At 37.7% G+C, this 12,510-nt stretch overlaps 1 long non-coding RNA gene across 1 annotated transcript in view; it reads right to left on the minus strand.

The window, feature by feature from the left end:
- Positions 1–4,170: 4,170 nt before the first annotated feature.
- The window catches only part of LOC109447129 (uncharacterized), a 79,670-nt gene continuing 71,330 nt past the window's right edge, over positions 4,171–12,510 (minus strand). Inside the window, exon 7 of the long non-coding RNA XR_012495915.1 lies at positions 4,171–10,277. This is a non-coding gene — a long non-coding RNA (uncharacterized LOC109447129). The remainder of the gene's footprint in view (positions 10,278–12,510) is intronic.

Raw genomic sequence — 12,510 nt, forward strand, 5'->3', positions numbered from 1 at the left:
ATTTTATTGATCCACTATTTGTTCAATGGATCCCCCCACCCCCCAAATATATACATATAACAGAAAATGGCAAGGGGAAATACGTTACTTTTAATTATTTGCCAAGATTCTACTGAAAATTCACAGAAAATGATTATGCCAATCTGTGGAGTGGCATGTAATTTAAACTCAATGCCTAAGATTTGAAATGTAGCTGGCTTGAGGGACTCTCCCTTCCCTTAAGTTAAAATCCAAATATATACCTGTGAAAATTCATCAACTGCTGATATAGTGAAGCAAAGACAAAACGGTACATGAACATGTGCCTGAGAGGTTAAGAAAAATAATATAGGAATTGTAAGGGAAAGAAAGACCCTGTGGTATTGTACATATTTTGCTGTACACATGGAAAAATAAAGACTACCCTCTTGTAAATGACATTTAAATGAAGAGTTGATAATTCTCTTCATTAAATATGGCTCAATTTTGGAATATGATAAAAACATAGTAAGTTTTTTTCTGCCTCTATTAGAGAAGGAAGATAAATTAAGGATTTGACTAATAACTGGAAAATGTGTATCTGTTTGCTCTCCTACATGCGTTTGGGGTTGGATTCTAAAAAGGGAAAGTAATAAAAATAATGGTATTCCCACAAGGAATTCATAGAATTCACAAACTATCAATAACTCTTATTAAATAATCAAAGAAAACACATACTGACTAGGTATTCTATTTAGATATGGTAGAACAGTCAATCCAAATATGAACGGATCATCATATATCAAATATATATTATATGAAATGTATTCAGTAACTGTATTTTTCACTTCACTTTATTTCAGGGAATACCTACTTTATATGTAGTATAATATAAATCATATTTAACCTTTATAAAATATTTATATAAAATATTTATAAAAATCAATACATAAATATAAATTATAGCTGTATGTATCTATATATGTGTGTGTATGTATGTGTATATATATATGTATATCATGTGGTTGTATTAGGAAAGATAGAAAATGCCATGAACTAATTATTAAGAGATACACTTAACTGCTTGGAATCTCCACAAACTTCTTTTTTTATATAAACAGTTATCTATCTGATTGTCATGTTCCAAATTTTCACAAATAAGACTAAATCTTTATTTTGATTATCAAAATACATAATAAATACAGAAGACCTTTAAAAGCTAAAAAAAAGGTGCTACAAAAATGTTGACAATATGATGATGTCAAAATAACAACAAAGAAGTTGATGATGTGAAATCAGCAAAAAGCAAAATGTGACATGGTGGGTACTGTCTGTTCTGCCAAGACCTTCTTGGGTCCTTTGTTCAGATTCTGTGTGCTCTGCCCTGGGTTCTGTGTGATTTGTTCCTACCAGTGTGCACCTGGGGCTCACTTTGGAGGGTGGTTCTTGGGTTATCACAGCACTTGGCTGGAAAGTACAGACACTCAGAAGTGCTTGGGGGTTTCCATCTGCCTGTAATGGCTCTTAGCCAATGGCTGGTGCAGGAATTTCAAAGCCCTGCTCCTTGGCTACAAGTATACAAATTCAGGTAATAAATTATACTAGAGTTTCTTCCATCAGCTCTTGCTTGAATATGTTTCATCGCATAACATCCTTCCCTGCCCTATCCTAAACTCTCACTTTCTTACTAGGTTTTTCTGAGAGTGTATCCTGAGAAAAATCTGTTATGCAGACATAGTTATCCCAGGATCCACTTCTGGGAAATCCAAACTAAGACAGGTGATGACCCCTCCTATTATATAACAGTTTATGGTTTTCCTTATTATATTTATCTTCTACTCATCTTGGGAGGCCTTCCTTTCAACAGTGAAAGAAATGAACTTTTGAAGGTTAAATAATCCACCTGAATTCAAATATAAAATCAGAACTTAATCTTGAATAGTTCTCAGAAGGTTAGAAAATACTGTTTGGAATGACTCACATTGAAATCATATGGAAACACTTTGGTTTTTAAGATTGTTTCCTTTTGTTTGGGATAAACTGGCTTCATTTCAAATACCATAGAGATAGATTTTTTAAAAATAGAGAAAGATAAGTTAATTTTATTTGTCTGTAATTTTTGTAGCTATAAGACCGTATGGAAAAAATTTTAAATCTGACTTACTTGTTACTGACAGCGTTAATTTGAAGAACCCCAAAATAAAAGAAAAAAAATGACATATTGATGGTCGAACTAAAACAAAAAATTATCTTTCTCTTCTCAAGGAGACTGCAGAGAAAGACATCCATTTTATATTTCTGTCATTCTGTTAAATGCAATGGATACTTGAAATATCACCCTGGTGATTGCATTTGAAAACAAGACACTTGCACACTTTAACCTTTTACAAGCTTTTAAATAATGAACTCAAAAGATGAGGCCATTGGTTAAATAAACAGACTATTTGGTTGTGAAAAGAAATGCTAAGATAGATGTTTTCTAATATTTTGAATACTGATGTAAACTAACTGATTATCATTGAAAAACTCACCAGCTGTGCTGTACAGTTTGGTTTCCTAAAGTATAAGTAGGAAGGCAGATGATCTAATATCTGAGCATTTTCTGTTTTGCTGATGATTCTGAGACTCTCTAGAATACCAAATAAAAAGAAACCCAGGCCACTGTACCAATTGTTTAAAACCTACATTAACCTAAAGAAAATATTCAAGATAAATATATAACCTTGAAAAAAATCCACTGATGACTACTTCTAGCCATGACAGAGTATCTAATACTGTCCTAAGCCTCCCACAGCAAAAATGAAAAACTGGACAAAATGCTCTAAAGAACTGTTTTCACACATTAGACAACCAGAAGTGCAGAATTCTGATCTCTGAGAGAAGCTGAAAGTGAGCTTAATGATTGCTATAGGTTTTTGTTTGTTTTGTTTTGCTTTGTTTTGTTTCATTTTAACCTAAAGTCACTTACTCAACCCCAGTATATGAAGAGCACACCCAATATGGTAGTCTTATTGAGTTGAAAAGACTGAATCTGAATTTGGGAAAGCTGAGGTATCCAAAATTTGTGGAGCAAATAACAAAAGTGGAGAGTGCTCAAATGTTATCATTAGAGTTCCTTTAAATCTGGCTAAATATCAAATTGTATGTATAGGTTTGGAGCGTGGGAGTCTGGTCACAGAACACTGCTTGGTAGTAGAACAAGTATCCATGGGTTGAACAACTCCTGGCATTCACAGACATTTGGGAGACATTCATGTTCTGGTGAAACAAAAAGGAGGGACATTTTTGAACACCTGGATCATTCTGTCAAGTACCCAGGAAGGCTAAAACTTAAGAGTAGGAATAAACCACCCTGGAGTAAAGGCTACTTTGCTTAGACATTCCTAACAAAACATAAAGCCAAGCCTAAGAAATCAAGGGCATCTGCTAATAAATTACATGCCTACTTATAAAATCAGAATTTGTAAAATAATACTACAAAATCTAGCACAAGTCCATCAGCAGAAATATAGTGAGAGATATCGGTGATGATGGGATTAGCAACGAGGCCTTTAAAACAGATATTAAAATACAACAAAGGAACGAGACAAACAAATGAAGAAACAAAAAGTCATAGACATAGAGGACAGTTTAGTGGTTACCAGAAGGTAATGGGGGAGGGGGAAGGTAGATGAGGGTAAAAGGGATCAAATATGTGGTGATGGAAGGAGAACTGACTCTGGGTGGTGAACAAACAATTTGGTATATAGATGATGTAACAGAATTGTACACCTGGAACCTGTGTAACTTTGCTAACAGTTGTCAACTCAATAAACTTTAATTTAAAAAAGTATATACACATATATAAAAATTATATATACATATATAAATTCAAGAATTTAAAGGGAAAAAAATAAATCCAATGAAAAGTGAAAGTTATTTTTATTTAAAGACCTAGGGAATATCTTCTAGAATTGATACATACATACCTAAAATAAAAAATTTACTTGATGGGCTCAAAAATAGGTTAGATGTTGCAGAAGAAAAGATGAGTAAACAAAAAGATATTACAATTAAAATCACACAAAATATAAAGAAAAAAATGACTGAAATAACAGATCTTCAGTAACCTCTGGGACAATATCAAGAGATTTAACAGAGTTGTAATTATAATACTGGAAGAAGATTGGAGCAAAGGAAATAGAAAAATAAAATAAAATAAAATATAGCCAAAATATTTCCAAATGTGATGAAAAAAATATAAAACCATATATTCAAGTAGACCAATGGACCTGAAGGAGGAGGGGAAAAAAATCACACCCAAGGACATAATAATTAAATTGATGCTCACTAATAAAAAAGAGAAAATCGTAGTCAAGACAGAAAGCTAAAGTCTTATGGGCTTCAAGTATCAGAAGGCAGAGCGTGAGATGAGTAGGATTGTCTAGAAGCAAGGAAACCAGAGAGAGGGTGAGCTCCTCTGAATCTATGTCTATGTCTATCTATATTCCTTCCCACACACATCAAATAATAATAAAAAAAGTATCCAATGGCCAACCATCAAATAATTCAGGTAGAAGTGAGGATATAGAGGCATAGGGAAGAAAAAAAGTAGCAGTTGGAAGTCATATGAATTTGGGTATATTACTTCGGCCCTCTGAACCTCAGCTTTCTCATTTGTAAACTGGGACAATTATACCTAAATTCTACATAACACAGCAGACCATAACATATTCAGTAAAATAATGTAAAATAATGTACATAAAATGCTTAGTGAATTGTAGGCAGTATAGAGCAAACCTCTTCACTTCATTGATTCTCAGATTTCCCATGAGCAATGGAGTACTGTTAGTGGATCTCAAAGCTAATTTTCAGCTATAGCTCCACAATGAAAATGTTGAGTAAATGACCTTGGATAAGGATGGAAATGAAAAACCCAGGCATGAAAATAAAAAGGTTATTGACAAACAATATAAACAATATTCCCTACCACAAACAATACCCGACTCATGATTTTCTTTATGAATGTATCTGCAATATGGAGATAGAGAATTATAAGTAGCTCTTTCAAGAAATACTTATTGAACACAACCTATGTTCCCTACAATATTCTAGGCACTGGGGGCTACAGTAGTGAGCACATTTGACAAAGATTCAACCAACAGAGAGATGTTGTGCCAGTGGTAGTAAGTCGGGGCTACATATTAATGTACGAAATACACACACGAGGAAGTAAAAAGGTTCTGAGGTAATAATAAAAGAGATACTGAGTTAGAGCAAGATAGGAGATCTACAATAGTCTGTGTATTAAGTGAAGGCTTCTATAAGGAGATGACATTTAAGCAAAGACCTTTACATAAGAGTCAGCCATGTGAAGATTTTTATATTAGAGTAATCCTAGTTGCTGTAATGAATATATGCTAAAATTTCAGTGGCTTAATAAAATAGACACTCATCACTGCCTCATGTAATAATCCAATACAGTTATTCTTGGTTGGCTTACTCCTGTGAGTTGATTTTGGGATCCAAGCTCTTTCTTCTGTCTTTTGGATATACCACCCCTTAGGGCTTCAGAATGCTCTAATTCCAGAAGGTTGGAAGGAAAAGAAACAGTGGGAAAAAAACAATATCTATATTTTTTTTAAATTTCCTGGCCAAAAAAGTGATATATCACGTCCGCTCACATTTGATTGAAATAACTGATCATCTGGCTAGTGAAGATTAAATAAGTTAAAGTTTCAAATGTAGATTTGACAGTTCCTGGAACATAGGACTTGTTAGGTAAGAGTTCTTGTCTAAGTGATTCTTAGAAAAGAGCATTGTGTGTAAAAATCCCGATGTGGGAACGCACTTGGTATCCCTGCAGAGCATGAAGACCAGTGTGGAATGGGACTGTGACCGAAGCAGAGCATGGTCGGAGGAGCTCATGGAGGGAGGCCAGAAATGCATCAGGCAGGTTTTCTCAAACAGGAGACAGCCTTCAGCTCAAACTCCAGCAGCCTTGTATGATTTTTTTTATGTATGATTTTTTTCTGTGAAAAATCCAGTTCCCACCGCAGAGGTACATTAGGATCAGGGACAATTTTCAGAAGCATCTTACGGAATACTTTGTCATTTTGAATCAACAGTAATGGGAGTTTAGGGAGGAGGTAGGGTGGGCACTGACATGAATCTGACTCGAGTGCAGTTAATTCTGTCTCTGATGCAAGATAGATATATTGGAAACCGACATAATTCTCCAGAGTTGATGATGTCTTCCTTGGAGATAGTTCTTAATTATGAGTACTCATGAGTTTAAGACAGTAGCCTAAAGCACTGCTTTGCCCTAATCTTACCCATCCATTCTCCATAAGCAAGGAAATATATTTTCAGAGGAACAGAGGCTATTTTTCCTATCACAAAAAAATTGCATTTTGTTCAGAACAATGGAAATATAGATAAAAAATCACATTGGGTCTGGGTTTATTGGTTTAATAATCACTTGAATGTTAGTTGTGTCATTAGAAATTCACTAAAATCCAGGTCTTCAGAATTAAAGTAGTAGACCATATAAAAAAAATATTCTCTAAGAATTCAATCCCATGTCTTGTCTTTTATCCTAAAACCTCCAACGCCTCCTGTCCCATTCTTATTCTCAGGTGATGATGATCTTGCTTCCTGCTTCATAAAGAAAAATAAATTGGAAGACATTTTCACAAGCTCACACACTTCGTCTACCCATATAGCAAGGTCATTATCCAGATACATAGCTTTCCCTTCTGGTACCTTGTACGAAGGGTCTCTGTTCTTTTCTACGCCCACTCCAACCATAGTGTTCCCTGTTTGCATATGAGGTAAATCCATTCTTCTAGTGGCTCAGAGCGTATGCTTCAGAGCTATTTTGAACCCTATCGCATACCACACATCCATTTTGTTGCCAACCTACAAAATAGGTTGTCTCTACCTTCAAAATACCCAAAATGCCACTATTATGACCCAAGTTATCATTATTTCTAGCCAGGATTATTACAGTGACTTGTAACGTGGTCTCTCAGCTTTTCCTCTGTTCCATCTATAACAGTGATTCTCAACCAAGGGTAATTTTTCCTTCCCCAGGGCACACACAGCTGGCAATGTTTAGAGACATTTTTGGTTGTTACAACTGGCAGGCAGGGGGCTACAGGCATCTAGTGGGTAGAGGCCAGGGCTGTTGCTAAATAGCCTACATAATATAGGACAAATTCCTACATCAAAGAATTGTCTGGCCTAAAATGTCAATAGTGCTGATGTTGAATCCTTCTGGCCTATAATCTATTCTCAAGACAGCAAACTGAGTGAGGAAGGGAAAGGGTGAGTTTGATCATTCCTCTGCTCAGACCTTTCACTGGCTCTTCAAACCTCTGAGGGTAAAAGCCCAATTTCTTTCAATCACCCACACTGCCCTCAAAGATACTGTTTCCTGCTATGTCATTGGACACGTCTCCATTTTCTCTTATAGTCACACTGGCCACCCTACTGACCCTTGGACATCCCGAGTTTTTCTAACTCAGTGCCTTTGGATTGACTGTTCCCTCTGATGAATCGCACCCCTACCAGACACCCACAATGCCCACTCGCCCTGCTCATTCATCATCTCAGTCACATCTGCCCTCAAATTCCCCATCAGTGTTGAACTACTCTCCAACATTCTCTATTCACCTTACAAACTTCTTTTATATATAATAATTGTTATGGACTGAATGGTGCAGCACCCTTCAAATTCATATATTGAGGCCCTAATCCCCAGCACCTCAGAATGTGCCTATATTGGGAGAGAGGGTCTTTAAAGAGGTAAATAAGTAAAATGAGGTCATTAGGGTGGGCCCCAATCCAACATGACTGGTAATCTTATAAGAAGAGGAGATTGAGGCAGAGAGAGGTGCAGAAGGAAGACCATGTGAAGACACAGGGAGAAGGAAGCCATCTACAAACCAAGGAAAGGGTCCTTCAGAAGAAACCAGCCCTGCTGATACTCTGGTCTCCAGAATTACGAGAAAGTAAATTTATACTATTTAAGCCACCCAATCTGCGGTACTTTGTCACAGCCCTAGCAAACTCATACAGTAATGATTACCTTCCAGTACACAATACAGTTTAATTTGGTGTTATAGTAATTGCCTAACTGTTGCCTTCCTACACTTGATTGTAGTCTCCATGAAGGCAAGGGTTTTTGTTTGTTTCAGATATGTTATCCTTAGCTGTATTTCCTGAGATCTATACTTTGCAAATGAGGAAAGAATGACAGAGGAACTTGAAATGGTTTGCCCAGGGTTCTAAAGTGAACGGATGGCAGAAGCAGCACAAACTCCAGGAGTCCTCATTCAGATTCCTGTTGGCGCTCTTTTGAAACACATAGTTGCCTTGGGATAGAGGAAGAAGAAATGGTAGAGCAGAGCTGTTGCAACAGCAAGTCTCCCATTCGTCACCAACCCCCATGCACCAACACACCGTACTCACAAATGAACAATGAGGATGGACTGCCAAAACCGTCCAACTGTTTAAGAAATGCACTTAACTCGTTTCTGAAGAATAAAATATATAGACCTGTTCAGATTACAGTACTTTTCAGTGAGTGATGAGCAGTAGAAAAGAAGAGGAAAAATGAAACTCTTGAAGAAAAGCTACAGTGTAGAAAAGCAGAAGCAGCAAGCGAAAAGTATTATGAATTGGAAGCAATATATGGATTTCCTGGTTGTTTCTGTGCTTACTATCATGGAAGACAAAGCTTCAGTTATGAGTAAAAATATTCATTCCTTGTTCCTACCCACGATAAAACTCCAGTTTAACACATTAGCCCCTTTCTCTGCCATCCTGCCTGTGAGCTTGCCAAACCAGCCAGCTTCTATACAACTCACAGAGAGATTCCCAGCACAAGGAGAGCTTTGTTCTCATGGAAGAGTATCCCTGTGTTTTCATCTCTTACAGTGGTTTCCTTTTATCCAGAATCATCTGCCAAAATAGAATAAAATAAGCAAAAGGGAATAGGTGGGGATGAACACACTTGTTCTGATTGAAATCTATTTTCATCTCATGAAAAATATCTTAATTTTCACTTATATTCCATGTCCATAGCTGAGGACCATTAAAACTAATAAAACAGAATCATTTGTGGCAGATCTTAGAAAACAGTTTCTGCAATCCACTGTGCTCTCAAATGCTCATTAGACATAGTGGTGTTCTTTTCAGAAGAATGCTCACCGAATGCTTAAAATGTGTCTCCTCCAACTTTTGACAACTTGAACTAGCAATGGAGTGTTTGAAGCGAAGGCTTGACATGAAAAAGATGCTGCACAACTACATCAAATAGGACTAGGACGACACATCAAAGCCAAGCGCGTGAGGATGCAAGGCCGATGGAGGAGAAAGAATCAACACGTTTGTTTCTGCTTGCGACATTTTCTGTCATCAGAATAAACAAGGGGTTTCCATTTAATGTCGGCAGAACATTCCACAGAGTGTAAGTTAAGAAGCTCTGTTTCTTTCCTTAGGAGTCAAAGACCCGATATCGTGAAAGTCCTTGAAGACGGTTTTATATTCACCTGTAAAATGACGATGACAAGAACAATAATAATACAAAGGACAATGTTTACCCATGCCACATACTTTTCACGGGTGTTAGAATAGCAAACCTATAGTAAGAGACTTTTAGAGATTTTAATTATTAAAGACACCCTAATGTTGACTATTTGTAAAAGCAATAGCTATCATTATTGAGCGCTCACTAGTGTAGTACATTTTATATTTATGATTTCTATTTTCATATTGGGTCTTTACAAAGGTAAAATTGTCTCCACGTTACAGAATTGGGTACTGAGAGTCAGTAATTATCATATTAATGTTAACTAATATTTTAGTATTACTACAGTATAATATTACTATGACGGAAGAAGCATTACATGAGAAACACAGAAACAAAAGGTATGGTTATACGTTAATGAGAAGGCCTGTCCCAGTCAGTGCTCAATCAGAGAAGCAGAACAAATATTAAGAAATTTGTTTACAGGAACATGAACCAAGGGAGCAACTTACAAAGTCTTTCAAGGCTGTGGTCTTCACGTTTGATACTGGAGCTTGAAGTCTGCAAGGCAGGCAGGTCGGAAAGATGCAGTCAGGGGAATGAGGTCAAGCTGGAAGCTGCCAATGTTCGCTAGAACCAACAAACTCAAGCTGGGACCCATAAGAGTGAGCTGGGATTTATGAGGACACGCGGGAGCCGGTTGTCAGTTCTCACTGCCTCCAACCTTGATAAAGTGGGTGCTCTGCAGAAGGAACATCACTGTCCATCGTGGTCCAAAACACAACTGGCCCAGGAGTCAGAGAAGCTGGAAAAGTATCCAAGAGAAGGTGGAACAGTTGCAGTTCCACCGGCCAATGAGCTGAGCCAGTACATACTCAGTGACAAGGTGTGTGAACTACAAAAGCACCTGCTTCAGATTTCCATCATAAACATACAAAATGGCCACTGCTTCACTTCTGCCTTCCAAATCATGTAAAGCAAAGTCTCTTGTGGCCCACTCAAACCGGAAATATACAAAGAAGGAAATTCTGGGAAACTGTTCTGCCTAGCCAAATGGACACATCACAAAGCTACCACAGACCACTCTTCAGATTAGGAAATTTACAGTCATGTTGCTTTCCGTTATATTAAATTACGCAATGATCCTCTATGTTAAGCTTTGCTAACCCTTTCCCCCAAAAAAGGCACAAAGACCCTCTTTTAATCTTTGGATGATATTCATTGTTCTTCTAGCTGATCCACACTCACACTTTGATATTTTGTAACTTAAATACTGAGATATAACATAGCATAGGTGTTGCCTTACAGATGCCAAACCGTTTGTTCCCTGCGTTCTTCCCAGGATTTCACTAGGGAGTGCCTCAGCAAACTGAGGCCCGATGGAGAGATATCGGAAAAGCTCCTTTGAGGGGAAGTCTTAGCAAACTGAGACCCCATGGAATCATATCGGTCCCTCCCCTTCAATGGATTCCTTGGAGATGTGCGTGTGTGAAGGCAAACTTCAGGCTGGAACACAATGGGAACTTTCAGAGAGACAGCCAGCAGGCTACGTAACACACAGATCTTGAGATTAACAATCATTACCTCTTTAGAAGTTTACCAATAAAAACTACACGTTGGTCTGATTCAGGGTTCAATCCCTAAGTCTGTTCCCCTTGGCCTGTGCTTGCACTCTATTATTGGCTACTGTCTTTTCTTAACCCTGTGCTGCCCTTCTCCCTCCCTACAACCCACATCATGCTGGATGCGACACATAGGCTACTTGCAAGGGGAATAAGAGAGGGGAAAAAACAAAAATATAACACACACACATATATATAGGCATGTCAAAATAATGATGTGATATTCATAGCTATTACAGTTCTCATCTTTGTCACCGGTTATGTGAGCATACCTGGTATTTATAACTACCTTCTTCCACTCTCCATTCCATATGTTCTTCGTCTTTGGGGAACACCTCAGTTTGTTGTGGTTCCTTGGCTCTTTGGGTGATTTAGACCTTCGCTCCTCAAGTGTCAGGGCTACTAACAGTCCTGCCTGAATTGAGTTGTTATAGCTTTTGTTCGACTTCAGTCACAGACTGAAGGGGCTGCTAAAAGGGAACCCAGGGTTCTACTGTATTCCAAGAATATTCCTACTTACTCTGATTATATAATAGCCAATCAACTTCTCCTCGATCATCAGGATAAACCACCCCAGCCACTGCAGGTACCCCACTCTTTGCTTGTTGATTCACTGGCATAAGAAGCTCCAAGTGGCCAGGTGGTAGTCTCAACTTCTAGATCAATGGGATCATTGTTGGCAAAATCAGTACTTTTGTATGCCTCGTGTTTGTGCACATATCACACTTTTTTTTGTTTGTTTGTTTTGTTTTTTTTCTCTCTGAGACCTGATGGCACTTAAGTATATTTATAGATCTGGAAGCAAAGAGAGGTAGTGGAGATAGTTCCTTAACAGGCTCAGCAGTCCTTTGCAGACCATTATCATTTCTCCACACGAGGTGAAACTAATCTCTTCAAGCAAGAGTGGAAGTATTGTTCTGCTGCCAAAGGCTTCACAGAATTTAGGGGTCCAAAACCCCCAGCTTTACTGGAATATACCCATATGCCCTGTTGCAAATTTCAGGGTTCTATTTCTTCACAATTGTCCAGGAGTTTGGGGACTTGTTTTGCATTATAATTCAGCCCTTTGGCGGATTAGACTTTGGGGTTGGTTTTCAGAAATCCAGGTCCTATGGTCACAGTAATAATGGTTTCTTTTAGGAAAGACATAGACATTTTCAGTTCTGTTAGGCAGATGCTTGCTGGCTAGTGAAAGCTGTACATTCATCATTTTCTCCTCCCATGTTTCTAGTAAATGTAGAACCAACCAATCAACCCCATTAGATGTCTTATTTTGACGTAAATATTCTATGGTGTCACATACTTAGTCACTCAGAGGCTTGTTTCCTGTAGGCATTTGATTACAGGTGTCGCAGGGGATAATTAGCGTAACACTTACCACTGCATGACATGGACTACGGCGTCTCCTTAAGCACT

This window comes from Rhinolophus sinicus, linkage group LG04, assembly GCF_036562045.2.
Source record: "Rhinolophus sinicus isolate RSC01 linkage group LG04, ASM3656204v1, whole genome shotgun sequence".
In the NCBI taxonomy this organism is placed as follows: domain Eukaryota; kingdom Metazoa; phylum Chordata; class Mammalia; order Chiroptera; family Rhinolophidae; genus Rhinolophus; species Rhinolophus sinicus.